General features: G+C 51.1%; 1 protein-coding gene and 1 long non-coding RNA gene across 3 annotated transcripts in view; one reads left to right on the top strand and one right to left on the bottom strand.

The window, feature by feature from the left end:
- Positions 1-5,783: 5,783 nt before the first annotated feature.
- Positions 5,784-10,609, bottom strand: LOC109547250 (uncharacterized). The gene is made up of 4 exons (XR_012327937.1): positions 9,628-10,609; positions 8,975-9,083; positions 8,040-8,111; positions 5,784-7,253 (listed from the first exon to the last, which is right to left on the bottom strand). It is a non-coding gene; the product is annotated as an uncharacterized lncRNA (long non-coding RNA).
- A 236-nt stretch (positions 10,610-10,845) lies between these two features.
- The window catches only part of TMEM51 (transmembrane protein 51), a 44,787-nt gene continuing 44,258 nt past the window's right edge, over positions 10,846-11,374 (top strand). For both annotated transcript variants that reach the window (XM_033842951.2, XM_033842943.2), the window contains exon 1: positions 10,846-11,096. The gene's annotated coding sequence lies outside the window, so the exon portion shown is untranslated. The remainder of the gene's footprint in view (positions 11,097-11,374) is intronic.

Here is an 11,374-nt window from a genome sequence, read left to right as displayed (position 1 = left end):
ATGTTTCTCTGCACCAGCAAGGGGCAGGAGAAAAATCGTCCCGGGGGACCCGAAAGTGGCAGAGGCAGGGAAGAGTGAGGGCTGCCAGCTCAAGTGTGTACACAGGCCAGACAGGTTTTATAAATGAGTGAATCCAGGCTGGATGTGTAACAGGGAGTGTTGGGGACGGTGGTGAATCACAAGCGGGCATGCCTGGTCTGAAGCGGCAGCCACTACACAGGTCCAGCATATCACTGCTCCACTGGAATGTGTGCCCAGAGCCCTCTGCTCCAGACAGCTAGAGCCTTATGTGAAAATTCCCATTTCAAATATTGGTAACTAATTGTTTTTGTAATAAAATTTTGAAAATTTTGAAAAATAAATGCTATTTATTTTTCCTTTCAGTTTTCTTGAGATACAATTGAGATACAGCATTGTGTAAGTTTAAGGTGCAGCATAATGATTTGGCTTACATACATCTTGAAATGATGAAAACGAAAAGTTTAGAAAGCACCCATCATCTCATATAGATACAAGGCAACTAATTTTCAAAAATACTATATGGACCAAATCAAACCTACCTGTGGACTACACACGAATCAGAGGATGCCAGGTAGGGGCTCGTCATCCTGCCAGGTTTCCCCTGGGCCCAGCAGGGTGTGGGAGTTGGGGTGAGGGATGGCTCAGTGTGGACTTGCAGGGTCCACAGCCAGCAGCCAGTCTGGGTGGATGGCATTGGCTCCAGATGTGCTCCTAAGGTTGGGGGAGTGGGGTGGCACTACAGAAGGCCCTCAGAAGTTAGATGCAACCCCAGCAAAAGGGGGAAGGGAACATTTCTGCCACCTGGCAGAAGAGGGACTTGTGAGACAAATTAGGCTGAGTCATGGAAAAATAGTTACCTTTCCTGCCAGCTTGTGTCTGTGGTCTGAGTCTCACCTCCCCTGGAGATCTGGGACATTCAACTATTTCTATACTGCATGTGATTTTTGAGAATTCTTTTCTTATGTCCCTATGTATTCATTTATTTTATTTATCTATTATTTGAGTTAAGATCTTTATTTTGAAATAATTAGATTCACAGGAAATTTTGAATGTACAGGAAAACCTTGTGTGTCCTTCACCCAGCCTTCCCCAATGGTAACCTCTTGCGTAACCGTGGTACAATAGCACAGTCAGGAAACTGGCACTGGTACAATTCACAGAGCTTATTCAGATGTCATGTTTGACATGTATTTGTGTGTGTGTGTGTGTGTAGTTCTCTGCAGTTTTATCACTCGTGTAAATCAGTATGATCACATGTGATCAGTCAAGATCCAGAACTGTTTCATCACCGTAAGCTCCTTCACGCTACTCCAGTGTAGCCACAACACTTCCCTAATCCCCATCCCCTCATCCCTACCCCCATCCCCTGCCAGTGATCTTCAGCTCTGTAATTTGATTATTTCAAGAATATTACATCAGGGCTTCCCTGGTGGCGCAGTGGTTGGGAGTCTGCCTGCCGATGCAGGGGACACGGGTTCGTGCCCTGGTCCGGGAAGATCCCACATGCCACGGAGCGGCTGGGCCCGTGAGCCATGGCCACTGAGCCTGTGCGTCTGGAGCCTGTGCTCCACAACGGGAGAGGCCACAACAGTGAGAGGCCCGCGTACAGGGGAAAAAAAAAAAAAAAAAAAAAAAAGAATATTACATCAATGAAATCATAGAGTATGTAACCTTCTAAGATTGGCTTTTTCTACTCAGCATGATTCCCTCAGCTCAGCGTAAATTGCTGCATATATTGATCATTTGTTCCTTTTGATGGCTGCATGGTATTCCATGGTATGGATGTGCCAGAATTTAACCATTCCCCTACTGAAGGACACTCAGGTTGTTTCCAGTTTGGGGTTATTATCGATTCTTATGTATTTAAAATTAGTTAGAAAATGTCAGCCAGGGGCAGCTGTGTTCTGAGTTTGGATGGGGTACGATATTTTCTGTGGCCCCTCAGTCATGGAATTTTGCAGAGACTTTTTCATTGGAATCCTGCAGAAGCCCTGGGAGGGAGGCAGGGCAGAGATTCAGTCAACACAATTTTCTTGAGCACTTACTATGTGCCATGCACTAGATACTGGAGTTACGGTAGTGAATGAAACCAGTTAAAACCCCTCTCCTCATTTATTATCCCCACTACACATGTGGGAAAACTGTGATTTGCTCATGGTCACACAGGTAAGAAGTGACAGAACTGGGACTTGAACCCAGGTCTTCTGACTTCCAGGCCAGTACTTTTCTGATTATATTTCTCTGTCTACCCTCAATGACAGCAATATCAGAGCACAAAGCACAGGCTGGGGATCCTGTGTGTGATGCTGTAAACAGAGGTTCTTAACTGGGGGTGATCTACTCCCAAGGATGTTTGACCATGTCTGGAGTCAGTTTTGGTTGTCACAACTTGAGAGGGGGTTGCTACTAGCATCTAGTAGATAGAGTCTCAGGGAAGCAGCTAAACATCCTACAAGGCCCAGGATAACCCCCACGGCAACGAACGATCCCACCCAAATGTCAACAGTGCTAAAGTTGCAAAACTCTGGTCTAAAGAGCCATGGGGGCTTCCCTGGTGGCTCAGGGAATCCACCTGACAATGCAGAGGACACAGGTTCGAGCCCTGGTCCGAGAAGTTCCCACGTGCCACAGAGCAACTAAGCCCGTGCGCCACAGCTACTGAGCCTGCGCTCTAGAGCCCGCGAGCCACAACTACTGAGCCACCGTGCTGCAACTACTGAAGCCCGTGCACGTAGAGCCCCTGCTCTGCAACAAGAGAAGCCACCGCAATGAGAAGCCCACGCACCGCAACGAAGAGGAGCCCCCGCTCGCCGCAACTAGAGAAAGCCCGTGCGCAGCAACGAAGACCCAACACAGCCAAAAATAAATAAAATAAAATAAATAAATCTATTTTTTTAAAAAAAGTAGCCATAGGAGTCACGGACAAAGACAACAGCTACCCAGACAATGTAGTGTCATGTTGAACTTCCACCCAAGCCGACACAATCATGTACTTGACAGGTATGGTTAGAGTAGGTACATTGTTGGTTGGGGGCTGATGGAGGGTCCTTATGAAATAAGTACAAAGAACCATCACCTCCTCTATATCGGTGCTGGGAGGATTTTCTGCAGGAGACGAGGGTGCAGGGACAGCAGAAATGGTCGAAGACAGAGACTGGTGATGCAGAAGGGGTAGGAGTCCTATTCCTCCGTTCTGTGCTCTGCCTCCTCTGCTTCTCCTGAAGAACCTTGTTAATCCCCTCCTTCAGGTAGAAATGTACAAGAGGGCGGGGCTGAATACGCCCAGCCCTTTGAGGAGCATCAGGGAAACGATTGGACATTCAATCCACGCCATAAAGCGCACAAGAAACATAACTTCAGTTTTCAAAACGAGACTTAATTTCTACTTCATTTCTGGGTGGAAGAAATGATAGTTAATCAGAGTCTCCCTACTTCCTGTTCTGGATTGTGTCTATGTTTCTTATATGGGGAGAGGAGGTGCTCCCATAGGGCCAGACCTGGGCAGGGGGCAGGGGCGATCCGGTCTTTTCTGGCACCTGCTGTGGTGGCCTCGTTTCTGTCTTCCAGGAGGCAGGTGTGCCCTCCCAGGCTTCCTGGAATCCATCTCCAGGCCCAACTTCTCTCTCTTTCTTCTCTCAGCTTCTTCTGCCCTCTTGGGCACATGGGAGACGTTGGCAGGGCCTGGCAAAGCCCTGCAAGGCCGTCTCAGCCCCTCTGCCAATCACTCTATGTGACCATCCCTTCCCTTCCCGTGCCACGCTGGGTAAGGGGAGACATTCTCCGAGGCTTGTCCCCAATCCACACTCCCTCCCCCAGACAGCACAGGGCCGCTGCTTTGGTCACGCCTCATCTCTCTGGAGACCCACATCTTCATAACTCTGCCCTCTACCTGCCCCCCCCCCCCTTTGACCTTAACTGGCTTGAGGGAAATGGCTCTTGGGTCTCAGTCTCCAAACATTTTGTTAATGACATAAACGTTATGCCCAGAGGCCTCCAGGCCTTCCTCTTTTGAAACTCAAAGGCCGTGTTCTTGCAACTCAAAGTCCTTGTTCTTGAAATTCAAAAGGGTTATCTCTGCTTTCCTGATGAATTGAGTCTTCCTCCAAAGCAAGAAGCGCCAAGGTCTGGAAAAAAGCAAAAGGGAGAAAAACAACTTTCATCAATATCACCAAATATTAGCCCACTGTGGCAGCCTGGGTGGAAGGAATGGGCCACCAGGACCCTAGCAGGTGTGGAAGACACGGCCATGCTCCTCCTGTTGGCCCCTCTCAGCCAGGGGAGCTGAATCTCTGTCCCCCTGTTCATCTTCCATCTTCTGAACCTGGATCAAGGAGTCCCTCAGGGTTACATAAACACCACTTACATGAGAACCAGGGTAGAAAAGTAGGTGGGAGCACAGGCTCCAGGCACATTAAGATCATAGGCAGACGCCCCCCCCCCCCCACTTACCAGCTGAGTGACCTTGATTAGGTCACTTAACCTCTCTGTGTCTCAGTTTCCTCATCTGTAAAATGGGGGAACTCTAGTACCTTCCTCATGTGGTTATGAGGATGATTAAATGAGACAGGAATTGTAAGGTGGGTAGAACACTGCCTGGCACACCGTCAGCGCTGTATGAATGGTGGCTGCTACTGCTATTTACTTATCCTAGAGGTGGATGTCTTTCCTTGAAATCCAAGTCCCACAGGGCCCTTGTGTTTGCTGCTGGTGGTTTCAATGCAGTTAGTTAACTGGGAGAGGATCAGGGCACCTGTGCTTGGTCTCTGGCCCTGCTTCCAGGCTGCTTGCAAAAGCTTCCAAGGGATTCTCTTAAGGTCCTTTTGTTGCAAGCAATGGAAACTCATCAGACTAGTTTAAGCAAAAAGGAAACTCGGCAGAACAGGAATACTGCTCAGCCTGAAGAACTGGAAGGCCGGCAGGAATCCCGGAAGCATCTCTCTCCCACTCTCTCTGCAGAGGGCTTTGCTGGTTTGGCATGAGCCAGCCCAACATGGAGGCCCTCCTATACTGATGGTGCCTGCTATAGGTGTCTGCCGGGGGCTACCAACAGTCATTGGCTTCTTCATTCTGTTGGCAAATCCTCCTTTTGTCTCAGGTGTCTGCACCAACCCCAAGTGACTCCAGGTGAATCCCAAGAGTCTACCCCAGTCTGGAGGGTCCTCGCTGCGATGGGGTTAGGAGTAGTCATGTGAGCCAGCTCCGGCAAGGGAGCGATCAAGGAACTTTCCTAGGAGCTTCTGGGAAAGGTTTCATCATTGATGGAAAAGGGACCCACAGGAAGAGAGAGCGACAGAGGAGGGAGCCTGAGGGAGCGTGAGTAAGGAGGCTGAGCACATCAGAAGGGCCACCTGATTATGAAGTCCCCGTGTGTCCTTGTCAAGGAGTCTGGACTGGATGCCGAGGGCAGTGGGGAACCGTTGCTCAGATCTGTGTTTCACACCGCTGACCATTCAATGGGGAGAATGGATTCAAGGGCGAGAGCTTGGGAGCAGGACCCCAGTTAGGAAGTAGCTGGATGAACTGACTGATGATTATGAGATCTAGAGGAAGGTTCTACGGGGTGGGGCACAGAGGAATATGGGGTGATAAGGAGGAAGGATTGCTGGTTCTCTGTGCTCAGGTGTCCCAAAAACCTGTACCCCAAAGCCATGATGTCCTCACCAGCTCCATTCTGGGCCATCTGATCCATCTACACAGGCCCCATTAAGCTGGTAACTCAGGAAGAGATGTATTTCTTGAACAAAAAAATTTCAGGCAACGGGATGAAGTTGTTTTATTTAAACAAATTGTCCAATTATCCAATTTCACTTTGCACTACATGAGCACAATTTCTCACCGTGCAGACCTGATTAAACCTTCAGAGAGGTTGGGCCAGTATGTCATGGGTAATACCTGCAAGCCATACACATCCTTTCCGGGTAGGTGACTAACGTGAACCACTCCAGGTGAAGGTCAGGTTACAAGTATGGTACGTGTTTTACTGCTGACTTTGGCAAGAGTCACAAGGTAGAGACATCATTCAGATCCTCAGAGTTTAGAAATGAGTAAAGGTGGGAAGAGGGGGTCATCTGCTCAGAACTGAGCAAAGGAAGAGTGGCAGATGGGGAAAGATCACAGCAAGAAAGGGAAGACACAGGGGCAGACAAAGGAGGGTGTGCTCTTGGTGGACCATACAGGTGGTTCCTGGCCCCCCTATTTTTTCTAAGTTTTATTATAAATTTAATACATTCTTTTTGAAAAAAATAATAATTACCTCCTCCATCTCTCCCTCCCTCCTTCCCTCTCTCTCTCTCTCTCTCTCTCTCTCTCTCACACACACACACACACACACACCTCTTCTCAATTTCTAAAGGTAACTACGGTTTGGTTTGGTCTGGTCCCTCCTGAACACTTTCTATGCGTAGTCAAATACATGTGTCTCCATCTGTTTTAAAAACCATTTGTAGGCTTCCCTGGTGGCGCAGTGGTTGAGAGTCCGCCTGCCGATGCAGGGGACACGAGTTCGTGCCCCGGTCCGGGAAGATCCCACATGCCGCGGAGCGGCTGGGCCCGTGAGCCATGGCCGCTGAGCCTGCACGTCCGGAGCCTATACTCCGCAACGGGAGAGGCCACAGCAGTGAGAGGCCCTCATACCGCAAAAAACAAACAAACAAACAAACAAAAACACCATTTGTGTGGCATCAAAATTCTTGGTCTCTTGCTTTTCTCAGTTAATGGTCCATCTTGGATATTCATCCCTGTGAGATAGTGCCTTCTCTCTTCATGACTGCATAGTATTCCAGTATGAGCCTGCACCATACTTAATTTAGCATATCTCTTTTTGGTGGCATTTAGTTTATCTCTTTTTGGTGGCATTTAGCTTGACAATGATTTTTCACCATTATAAATAATCAGCAATGGAAATCCTTGAACACATCTTCTTGAGCACACATGTGAGTTCTTCTGCAAGATGATCTCTTCCTCTAAGTGAATTTTTCAGCCTTACTTTATAACAGATTGTGGTCAGTCACTGACCAGAGACAGTCGAATATTTTAAATTAGTTACTTGCTCACTCAGGCAGAGCAAGTCAAAATGTACGCCAGGAAATGCTCGGAACAGCATCCAGTCCTCCTCAAATCCAGACTTTCAGAGCTGGACAAGTTAATGCCCCAAACGACTCATGTTCAGATGTCACTGGACCATTTATAAGGCACTTTTTCACATTCTGGTTCACCTAATCCTCATATTGGTCCTGAAAAATAGGTATTATTGGCATCACTCTTTTTACAGATGAAGAAACTGAGGCTCAGAGAGGATGAGACATTTGCCCAAGGTCACACAGCTCATAAGTGGCAGAGGATTCAGAAACCAAAGAGAGATCTGATGAAATCCTGCCTTCTTTCTAAATCTATGATACAGGTTGTATCATGGTGCCTCACATGAGAAGAGCTTTACAGTGAATAGTTAGCTGAAAAGGTGGGTGAAATAAACATCTGCCCACGTGGCTGAGTTTGCAGGATGTATTGGTTTCCTATTGCTACTGTAACAAATTACCACAAACTCTATGACTATGAGCAACACAAATTTATTATCTGACAGTTCTGGAGGTCAGAAGTCCAAAATCGGTCTCACTAGGCTAAAATTTAGGTGTCAGCAGAGCTGTGCTCCTGCTGGAGGGTCTAGGGGAGAATCCATTCCTGACCTTTTCCAGCTTCTAGAGGCTGCCCACATTCCTTGGTTCATGGCCCCCTCCAGCAACTGCATTATTCTGACCTCTGCTTTCAGTGTCGCATCTCTGACTCCCACCCTCTTGCCTCCCTTATGAGAACCCTTGTGATCACATCAGGTCCACCAGGATAATTCAGGATAATCTCCCCATCTCAAGATCCTTAACTCAATCACATCTGCAAGGTCTCTTTTGCCATGTAAGTTAACATATTCACAAGTTCTGGAGATCAGGATGTGAATATCTTTGGGTGGCCATCATTCTGCCTACCACACGGGGTTCCTAGCATAGTTGTTACGAGCAAGTATATACCTTGGTTCAATTCTTGGCTCTACCACCTGCTAATGGATCCAGGGACGTAACTCCTCTGAGTCTTAGCTTCACCTGAAAAACAGGAATAATAGAATTTTCCTTTTAAGGCTGTTGTGATGATTGAATAACACAATGTTTGTGGAGCACTTGAAACATAGGGCTCGGTAAATGGTAACTGTCATCTTCCCCATTGCCTATGATGGTAACAGGTAACAGAAATTCCACCATTCCAGATTTATTTCTTTGGCTCTTTTCCCAAGGGCATGTCTCAGGCCCTTGTCAGCTGACAGTGGGATAAGGTGGCAGTTAAATTAAGTCAGGCTCCTCAATGGGACATAGAGAACCTGGGAAGATTCAGAGAAACTAACCACATAGAGGGAGAAGGATTGAAGGGGAGGATGACAAAGAGAAATATGGTTCCTTTGCCAGCTTCTGGGTTCTGCCTGTGGCTCAGCTTTGAGAGTTTCTCCAGCCTCTCCCCAGATTAGCCAGGGTCAGCCTGCCTAAAAGGAACACTCTGAAGATGATTTTCTCAGATAGACGAGACCTGCCCAGTTGGGTGTGCAACAGAGCAGGGCGGCTCTGGAGTTGGACCCTGGCATGGAAAAGTACTGAGGCCCTTTGCCTCTGGGTAGGAGCTGGAACAGCTGTCTGAAATGATCACCCGCAGTCCAGGCCTCTCCAAAGTTGGTCTTGCAGAGTGAAATGAAAACCAGATTCCTGGTCTTATCTGAGAGCTATGTGACTGTTTCCCATCACTCCTTCAGAGCCTGGAAGTTTCCCAAATTCATTGTCTAAACTTTGCAGTGGATACGCACAGCTCTCAAATGGGAGCCTGTTATCACAGGTCCCTTCTACACAAAGGTTCTCCCCATTTGCTAAGATAATGTTATTATTTGGGGCTTTCATTCATCCAGCAAATATTTACTAAGCACCTGCAGGGGGCCAGTATGGGGGCGCAGGGGTCCCAGTCCTCAGGAGAGCAGGAGGCAGACTTGCAAAAAATGACACCACTATGCAGAGTGCGACACTGGTGTCTTCTTCCTGAGTGACAGATAGGAAAAGCAGAGGAAGCTTGTCTCAGGGCCCAGAACATGACAAGTGATTTTTCTATAGCAGGGAGAGCACAGACTCTGGAGGGGACCAACTTGGGTCAAGCTCCTGACCCTTCTCAGCTGTATGACTTTGGGCAAATGACCTCAACCCTTTAAGCTTCAGCTTTCTGTTCTATAAAGTGGGCATAACTGATAACCATCTCCAGGGTTGTTATGAGGATTAAATGAGATGGTGCAAGGGCAGCAGGTGGTAACCTGGTGCTTGATCCGCAGTAAGGATGTGAGGAATACCAGTTATTGATATACTTATGGAGACCATTACTCTGTTTCTCTAAATGCCTTTCCCACCCCCAAATCACAGGACAGCCCCAAACTGGCTTCTTTACAGACACGAGGGTCCTGTTGAACTGTTGCCATTAAGAAGCAACAACGGGGAAAAATACCCACGTGTGACCACTCTGTAGGTATACACACATGGGGACCATGTGTACCCATGAAGTCAGCAGTTTGTAAGTGAGCTTGATTGCAATTACCAGCAGGGTGTCTATTTTCCATCCTGGACAGGGCAGATTCCCAGTAGGAGGCGCCTTCTGTCCTCAGCTAGATTCTCTGACACCCGGCCAGCTGCCTATCAGCTTTTCTCAGGACTTGAACTTCAAAGGGCTGGACACACACTGGAGAAATGGACCCTGGCCTGACCAGTCTTGGAATTCAGAACAATGTAAGGTTGAGAGAGGAGAAGGGCAACCTTCTCCCTCTGTGTTTAGAATCGGGCTGGGTCCCAGCAGCGCAGTTCCACAGCAAACCTCCAGGCAGCGGCCCCACGCAGGGTCGCAGGTTAGAGTCGCCCTCCCAAGCTGTGGTTCACCCTCCCCAGAGCCAGGCCTTGGGCAGCAGCTCTGGGGCTCTCAGCAGAGGCGGACCACCTCCCTGCCACCTGGTCGTTAGGACACCAACCGGTGCTTCCTTGGGCAAGTCCTCCGCAAAGCTGGGAACGGGCCTCCAGCTGGGGAGACACCCGAGCCGGGGCGGCCCCATCCCGGGCGCGGGTGCAGGCACCTGGAATGGGCTCCACCCCGACCAAGGCCCAGGTGTGAGACCCGGAGGGCGCCCAGGGAGCCCGGGAGCGGGTGGGGAGCCGAGTCGAGGGCCTGAACAGACTCGCTTTTCAAAAACTCGCTTCCTCCTTTCTTACCTCCGCCCATCAGTTACCTCGCAGGGCCCCAGCCCTGGGCGGTGCAGGCGGGGCTCAGCACCCTGAACCTGCTAGAGGGTGAAGAGGGAGGAGGCAGCCTCCCCAGGAAGGGGCGGGGGAGTGGGGAGGCCGGTGCACCGGCTGGCCAGGTGAGCGCCTCACCAGGTAAAGGCGCGGCAGGCGGGCCCGCTGAGCTGAGCCACCGGGCCTGGTGGGGAATCTCTGCTCTTACTTAACCCTTAAAACCCGGACTCCGGGCCGAGACGCCTCTCCCCACCCTACCCGCATACATCCAATTCTCGGTCCCCCGCGAGGGTGGAAGGAGTCAGGGCCCTGCCCCCTCCCCCCCGCCCCCGCCCCCGGTTTAGCCAACTTCATGCGGCCCAGCGCCCCCGGCCCGCACTCCTCCCCCAGGAGACCGGACGGAGTGGGTGTCCGCCCTCCGCAGCTGGGGCTCGGCGCCCCGGGCCTCTGGGTGGAGCAGACGGCCGGGCTTGGCGGAGAGGGTCGACTGGTGGGCGGTGCCTCTCGGGGCCGGAGGCCGCTCTGGGCCGGCACCGCCCTCCGTCTCTCGCGGTCCCTCCCTCCGGCACGCCGGCGCCCAGCGGCCGCGCTTCCTGCGTCTCCATCCCGGTCCGAGAGCGGGCTGCGCGCTCTCCGCCCCCGCGCTCCCTCGACCGAGATTCCCCGGAGCCCCCAGCCCCGGGATCGCGGCACCCGAAGGAGGCAGCCTGTGGGGGCCGGGGTCGTGTGGCCCCCAGCCCCCGGCCGCCCGACCGAGACCGAGCTGGACCCGCCGCCGCCCCGGTGAGTCTGCGCCTTCCGCCCCGCCGTGCCCCGCGGAGGGATTGTTCCCCACAGGGCCCCGGGGGGAGTCGACGGCTATCTGGGTCTGTCTGTCCGTTCGTCTGAGAGCTTCCTGCCCGGGGTCTTCGGCGGGAGGACTGTGTACTCGCATCCTCTGGAGCCGCGCCGGGCCAGTGAGGGACCACCCGGCTCCCGGGCATTGCGCTGAGGACAGCTGGCTTCGCCTGGGGGAAGGCAGCCGGCCTCCGGGCCCCCTGTTGGCGGGGACAGGTGCCATC

The sequence above is a fragment of the Tursiops truncatus genome, chromosome 1, assembly GCF_011762595.2.
Source record: "Tursiops truncatus isolate mTurTru1 chromosome 1, mTurTru1.mat.Y, whole genome shotgun sequence".
In the NCBI taxonomy this organism is placed as follows: Eukaryota; Metazoa; Chordata; class Mammalia; order Artiodactyla; family Delphinidae; genus Tursiops; species Tursiops truncatus.
The sequence above is the reverse complement of the archived record's forward strand: the minus strand, read 5'-3'. Positions and strand labels throughout refer to the sequence as shown.